General features: G+C 53.4%; 1 long non-coding RNA gene across 4 annotated transcripts; it reads right to left on the reverse strand.

Annotated features, from left to right (window-relative positions):
- Window positions 1-623: 623 nt before the first annotated feature.
- On the reverse strand, window positions 624-4,847 carry LOC125320708. Of its 4 annotated transcripts, none has more exons than XR_007201259.1 (5): window positions 4,643-4,847; window positions 2,420-2,551; window positions 2,155-2,296; window positions 1,079-1,135; window positions 624-837 (listed from the first exon to the last, which is right to left on the reverse strand). It is a non-coding gene; the product is annotated as an uncharacterized LOC125320708 (long non-coding RNA). The 4 variants fall into 4 exon arrangements; XR_007201266.1 differs by lacking the exon at window positions 4,643-4,847 and adding an exon at window positions 2,774-2,847 and having other exon boundaries at window positions 2,227-2,296; XR_007201258.1 differs by lacking the exon at window positions 4,643-4,847 and adding an exon at window positions 2,774-2,847.
- Window positions 4,848-6,871: the final 2,024 nt, after the last annotated feature.

Genomic DNA, 6,871 nt, shown 5'->3' on the forward strand with positions numbered 1-6,871 from the left:
CCTGCCCTCAGAGGGCTGTTCTCTCAGTCTACTGCAATAAAGAAAACCAAACATCAGTGCCTGAACTCAGCAGCACATCAGCCAAAACCCAACAATTCCACTACTCACCGGCTCCTGAGAACGCCCCGGTCCTCGGCTCACACGCTGTGGCCGCACTCCGAGGCCGACGTCGCAGGGTATCCCTGGGTTAAGGGGAGACAAGGCGATGTGGCATTGCTGAAACGCGAGTGGACCCTCGCTCCTCCCTCCCTCCCCAACTCGCCACAACTCCTCAGCCATTGCCAAAGGCTGCCCAGATGGCACCTTCAAACAGAAAAGGTACAGGCTTCATCACAGAGCCCTGTAATACTTCTGGAAGGCTCACAGGGGCAGCTCAAGGGTGATAAACTGGCTCCATCAGCTGGTCCATGAGGGGGTTCAGCCCCTGCAGGCATAATACAAGTGGGCCACCTAAAACACACAAATGGATGCTCAGACAATGCATGCTTTGAGCTGCCCCAGAATTTGGCAACTGAGCAATAACTGGTTGTGTCCACTGGTCACTGCTTACCTCACTCACTCAACCTTGACTGCCGATATCCAGGTTTACTTCCTAAAAATAAAGACAAAGAACAGCCCTGCAACATAAACAAAATAAAACACCACCCCTGAAAAGCTGAATCATGACCAACCTTCCCAGGGGAGAAGAGGAAAAACAAAACGGAAAGGCACATGCCGATGTAGTGTCCAAAAGTGTTGCATTGCCGAGGTAGGTTCCACATGAAACTGCTCAACTGTGACCTCTTTCTGCAAGGGTGTCTGTCATGTTGGAGTAGCAATTTCAATGCTGCAGACCACCTGTAAAACACAAAAAAAAAAATAAAAAATCAAAGGCTACTTATAGTTTCATCACTAATACAACAACTCCAGTAGCATCCAGTTCTGTGCTGGAATCAATACTCATGCAGCTCATGGTCCCCCCCGGTGCCAATACCCTGCTGTGCCAAGTGCCTCGCATCTTCAAAATGAAAATCCCAACAGTGAGGTAAACGTAGAGCCCAAAGTCAGGCCATAGCTTGGACTTCAGGCACCGACCCACCTCGCTGCTGTGCTCCTCTGGTCTCCTCCGTTCATATCAGGTTTACATGCTCTCCCTCTGCAAAAGAAGTATTTGTCAAAGTTACCCAGACAGACAAGGAAAGCTTAGCCTTTCCCAAGTTCTCATTCCTCAAAGCAAACTGCCTAGGATCCCACAACAGTGGGCCTTAGGACAAACTACTATGAAACTGCAAGACACCACTGCACCACTCCCACATCTCCACTGAACACCACACAGACTGGCCACAGTCACTCCATCCGAGGCATGGCTCAGGTGGCTGAGCAAAGCAAAAGGCTCCCTGTAAAGTCTCCTTTCTTCTCCACCTACCCCCCTCCCCCAGGACTACTCTACAGGGCAGAGCAATTCCAGGCTAGACACAAACTCAAACAACACATTATACTACAAGCAGTGTGACATGAAGATGATAAAAAAAGCTCTCGGCAAGAAGAACAATGGCAAGGACAGAGACAACGCCAAAAGAGACAACTGAAGGTATGGCAATGGTGGATGAAAGAGGCTCTAAGGAGCAGAAGAAAAGGCTGGAACAGTGACCTGTTCTAAGAACTGTCACTCACAACGATCAAGATGGCTGTGAGAGACAAGGCCACGTTTAGAATGCTCCCATATCCGGACAATCTTACAAGCCCCAGGACATTACAGCTCACAGCTGCAAAGGATGGATGGCAGTACAGCCAGGAACAAGGCCTCAAAAGAGATCCGACTCAATGCTTTCAAGATGTGATTCCAAGATGGGGCCAAGCCCACTGGTAAAAGAACAAGTGATATTGGCATCCTAACAAGAAGTACAAAAGTTCAAGAAGCTAGAGATGATGGCCAATGCTTATGATAAGCCCCTTAAGGGTAAAAGGCAGAGAGATCTGATCCAAGGGAAGCCAAAGACACAGAACACACACCAGACAAGACAACACACACTGGAACTGCTCTGTGCTGCACACCCTACAGTTGCAGTCAAAAGTAGGGCTGCTCCCTTTAGCTTGCCTAAGAAGCCCCTTGGAGAGCATCCCTTTCCCCTATGCTAGTTTTTAAATCTCTCCCAGGAATTTCCAACCCACTACCTTGCTATCATCCCATCTCCGGGCCCTGGCCCCCAACTTAGCTTTCAGATGACCAGTGATGTGAATCCACACTGGATGCAAAAGGAGTCCACCTCAGCCATCTCCAAAGGCACTGGGATCACCAGGTTGGCCTCTTAGTCAGCTATGACAAAGAAAACCAAAATCAATGCACCAGTGTAGTGCCATACAAGCCAAATCCCAGCAAGTCAGCTACTAACTGGGACCCTGCTCCCACTCCCACTCATACTTACAGTCCTTAACTTACCTATCAGAAGCCTCCATCTCCAATGTCATGTCTGACCCAGGGTAGCTCCCTCTTGCAGCACAATGAAACTGCTGAACAAATGCAAAGTGTCATATTTGACACAATCTGGAATTCCAGCAAGTTGCAATACTTCTAAGAAAAACAAGGGGGAAAAAAAAAAAATTACAGAAAGCACCAAGCACCTTATCAACCCTGAACACTCAATCCAAAAATCATTAACCATGCACTCAATGCTATCTCCTTCACAGTATCTTCAAAGCCTCTATTGCTTTAGATGCCAAAAGTACCTGCTGAAAGAAAGCTGAAAAAACCTGAACAGTTCCCCCCCCCATAGAAATAAGAAGACACCCTTACCCCAACTAACCCCACAGAAGGAATGGGCCTCTTTTACCCAGGGCTGGGGTTAATATACCCCTGGCCAGGCCCGCCTCTCCTTCCCACAATGCCCGGGAAAAGGGAGGAGGCAATTTTACCATAAGGGATAAAAGCACTGGGAGGAGCTGCAGCTGTTTGGCTGCTCTGACTTAAATTCCAGGTGAGTAAGGGGCTCTGTAGATGCCTTCTGTTTTACTACAGCTGCATCCACTGAAAGGGTAAAAAAGCTTCTTGTTTTGGCAGTGTAGATAGATGAGTTGCATGATTCCTTGTTAAGTTCTGTAAGTGGTCATTGGTGACTGTTGAGTCATAGGACTATGGAGGGTGGAGAAGAATAGTAATAATACACGTGGTGTAATTCCTGTTAGGGTCTCTAATTAGGGCTGTATTCATTATAAATAAAACTGAAAAAATAATGGGCTCTCTGGCAGCAGGAGGGTTTTGTGAGTGCTGGGCTCGCTCCCTTGTGAGAGATTGGGTACCAGTACCCAGCTAGAAGTGCCCTGAAGTATAGATTTAAATTCTTAAAATGCTGAAGAAGGGGGAGCTTCCTTCAATGGAACCCCTTAAAATGAGAGACTAGGGAGTGTTTGTCTCTACTTAAATAGATGCCATAGCAATAAATGGGTTCTCTCCTCTGAATCCCCTAAAATAGTGGAAAAAGAGGGGTTTGCCTTACTTCAGGTCTCTCCAGTGATGGAAAAAGGGGGATTTCTCCCTCAATTCAAACCCTTATAAAGGAGGGACAACCGGGTTTTCCCCTCAATTTAAACCTTGGGATGATGAAAATGGGGGAGTTATGCTCAATTCAGACCAATAAAATAGCATTGTCAAGGTTTTCCCCTTCTATTTAAACTGGAGAATAATGGAAAATGGGGATTCCCTGTCAAGTGATACCCCTAAGAGCATGGAAAAGGCAGGGTTTCCTTCAAGTGATACCCTTAAAATTGCAGAGGAAGGGGATTCCCCCTCAATTTAAACACAGACAATTATGGAAAAGGAAGTTTTTTCCCTCTGTTTAAAACCCTTTTCTCCTCATAACCCCCCTTTTTTTCTGGGGGCACTGGGGAAGGGCTGCCAAGATGAAAGGAGAAAGTGGAATGTTTCCCTGGGACCCCACGTGCTGCCCTGCCTGCTCAGGTGCTGCCCCTTGGCACGAGGGGTTTTCCCTGGGCATTTTGTGGGCGCAGTGCTCTGTGCCCAGGTGCCTCCGGCTGCTCCCCAGCTCCTGCCGCGTGCTCCGACCATTGTCCCTGGAGGGACACTCGGGATGCCCCCATTGCCCCTCTGGACCAGCAGCTCCCTGCACAGCTGTGCCCGGGGAACCCTCTGGGAGCGGCCCTTGGCAGGAGCCGCCCCTTCCTCATCCTGGCCGCTCACAGCTGGGGCTGCTGCGCCTTGGAGCGGGGGCTGAGGAGGAGAAAGGTCCTGCTGGTCCTTCCCTGCCCTGCACAGCCCTTTGTGTGCCCCTGAAACACCGGGGTGCCGGGCTTTCCTTGCTGTGGGGGACTGGGCGGTTCTTTGATCCCAGACTCTGCTCTTCCCCGGGCACTGCACATGGACAGGGGGCAGAGATGGGCCCTCAGAGGAGCGGGGGTTGCTCCTCGCTCTCGGGGCGCCGCGGGCGCTGCGCAGCCTTGCCCTCCTACTTCCCAATTCCTCATTTTGTGCCTCCTTTTCCCTTGGGGATGCGCCCGGGCCGCATTCCAGCGGCCGCCACGGCAACAGCACCTGCGGGCGGTGGGGTGGGCGGGGTTTTATCCACTATAAACACACATTGTCATTAAAATCTGTTTCTTATCTAATACACAAAAATCACTTTCCTAGAAGGAGTTTCCATGCATTCACCTCCTCCTGGAAGTCTTTTGATGGTCCTGCAGATTCATTAAGAGGGGTCTCTGCTGGTCATATTCACTGAATGCTTCAGTATGAAAGGGGACCTTGCCTTGAGCTATTTTTCTGGGCGTGCACTGTTGCTTCTTGTGACAGAACTGCCCCGGCTTTTCCCTCTGCTCTGTCCCTGCCCCCGGGCTGAGCTGGGCGGCGCTGCTGCCGCCCGGTGCCGGCTGAGCCGAGAGGGCGGCGGCCTCGGTGGCTGCCGAGCGTGGCAAGGGCAAGGAGCGGGAGCGAGCGGGGCTGGGTCTGTCAGCGGAGGGGAGGGGCGAAGGGCGGTTCTGAGCGCCGAGGGACAGGGCCGTGCGTGAGCGGGGCCACAGCTATGGAGAGGAGTGGGCGCCGTGCGGGGCGGCGACCGCGAGGAATGACAGCGCGGGGGGCGGGGCCGGTTTTGCCGGGCAGCAGAGGCGCGGTCGCAGCGCGACCCGGGCGGGCACGGTCGGAATGGAGCCGCCCGTGTGCCGCTCTCAAGGGGGCGACTCGGAAAGGAAGGCGCAGTTCGGCACTCTCGGGACGGCGGTAAGTGAAGCTTTTTTAGCCCGCGCGATTTTCCGCGGCGTTTCCCGGTGTGGGGACGCGGGCTGTGGGGTCAGCGGCGTCGGGGGCGGGCGGGAGCATTCAGGCAGTCGAATAGACGGAGCGGGGTCCTTCCGGCCGCCATCTTGAGAAGGTCGAATAGCCACATTGGTGCGGTCCCGGTGACTTCCGCCCTTCTTCGCCAGGAGCGGCAATGGCGGGGAGCCCGGGGAGCAGCGCTGCCGGGCCGGGGGCACCGGGGCGGCTGCTCCGGGCTCGGAGGTGAGCGGGGAACGGGGACAGCCCCGAGCGGACGGTGGGGGCCGCGGGGGATCGGTATTCCGGCCCAGGGATGGGTGTCCCGGCCCAGGGATGGGTGTCCAGGCACAGGGATGGGTTCCTGGACTATCTAATAATATTATATAACGATCATACAAGGAGATCTATCTAAGAAATCCTCCATGGTCATCCTTCTCCCAGCCCCGCTGTGTTTTCAGGGTCTTGGGGGAAGAGTTTGGGTCTGGACAAGGCTCTCGGGCACAGGGTGGGATTCTTGGGGTGCAGGGCCAGGATTTGGACTCGATGCTCCCTGCGGGTCCCTTCCAGCCCAGGAAATGCTGCGATCCTGTGCCTTTGAGGGTGAAATAAAGGGCACCGGTGGGGTTTGTGCCCGCTGTGTTCACGGCCCCGCCGGCTCAGGGCGGGTTCAAGGCGCAGCTGCCCCGAGCCAGCGGGACCGGCCGGGGCTGCTCGCTCCCGGTGCTGCCGCCTTGTGGGGAGAGCCCGGCACTGCAGCCCGCACAGGCGCTGGACCACGGGATCGGCGTGGAACAGCAGCGCAGGGAGTGCTGAGGCAGCGCAGGGAATGCTGCGGTCCCAGGGAAGGCTGAGGCGTCCCCTGCCCGAGGCACTCGGCAGCAAATCCCTGATGTTGAGCAGCAAAAGGAAAGTTCTGGGTTAATGGGAGGAGGTTTCTGGAGTGGAGCTGGGACAGGTGCTGATCCACGCATGGAATCACGGGCTGGTTTGGCTTGGAAGGGACCACCAAGATCATTTCCACTCTGTTTGTTGTCTGGTTCCACAGCAAAGACCATCCAGAACTGCCACCTCACCCTCACGGACAGCAGGAATGTCTTCCATAGCTCTTGTTTTGGAATGGGAATGGCTGTTGGGAGCTCTGGCAGGACCAGGTAAGAAGAGAAATGGGATCATTCTGGCTGCTGCTGGAGGTGGTTTTCTGCTTTCAGGCTGTTCTTCTCATTGATCCTTTCACAGCAGTGTTCCTGGGCACATTTGAGGGTAATTCTAGGAATTTCAAACCAGATAAAAACTGGTGGGGCAAAAATGTGAACCTGATCCATTTCTGGTAATTCCAAGCTTCTCCCACAACACCGTTCCAGGGGAAAGCTGATGAAAGGATAAAGATGCAGAGGAACAAGTGCTGTAAACCCCCCTGGCACTCTGAGAGAGCAAACCTTGCAGTACTCCCAGCAGATCTCTTGGAGAAAGTGTGGGATCGCAAGGTTTTCCGGGAAAGCAAAACAGGGGCGGAGATGAGGGACTAGGCTTCCAGTTCTTCCTTTAGCTGAAAGCCTGGGGGAATTGAGAGGGGCCACAAGAGCTGTTTGTGTAGGAAAATGGGAGTTTGGGGGCTGAATCTGAGTT

Source organism: Corvus hawaiiensis, chromosome 2, assembly GCF_020740725.1.
Source record: "Corvus hawaiiensis isolate bCorHaw1 chromosome 2, bCorHaw1.pri.cur, whole genome shotgun sequence".
NCBI lineage: Eukaryota > Metazoa > Chordata > Aves > Passeriformes > Corvidae > Corvus > Corvus hawaiiensis.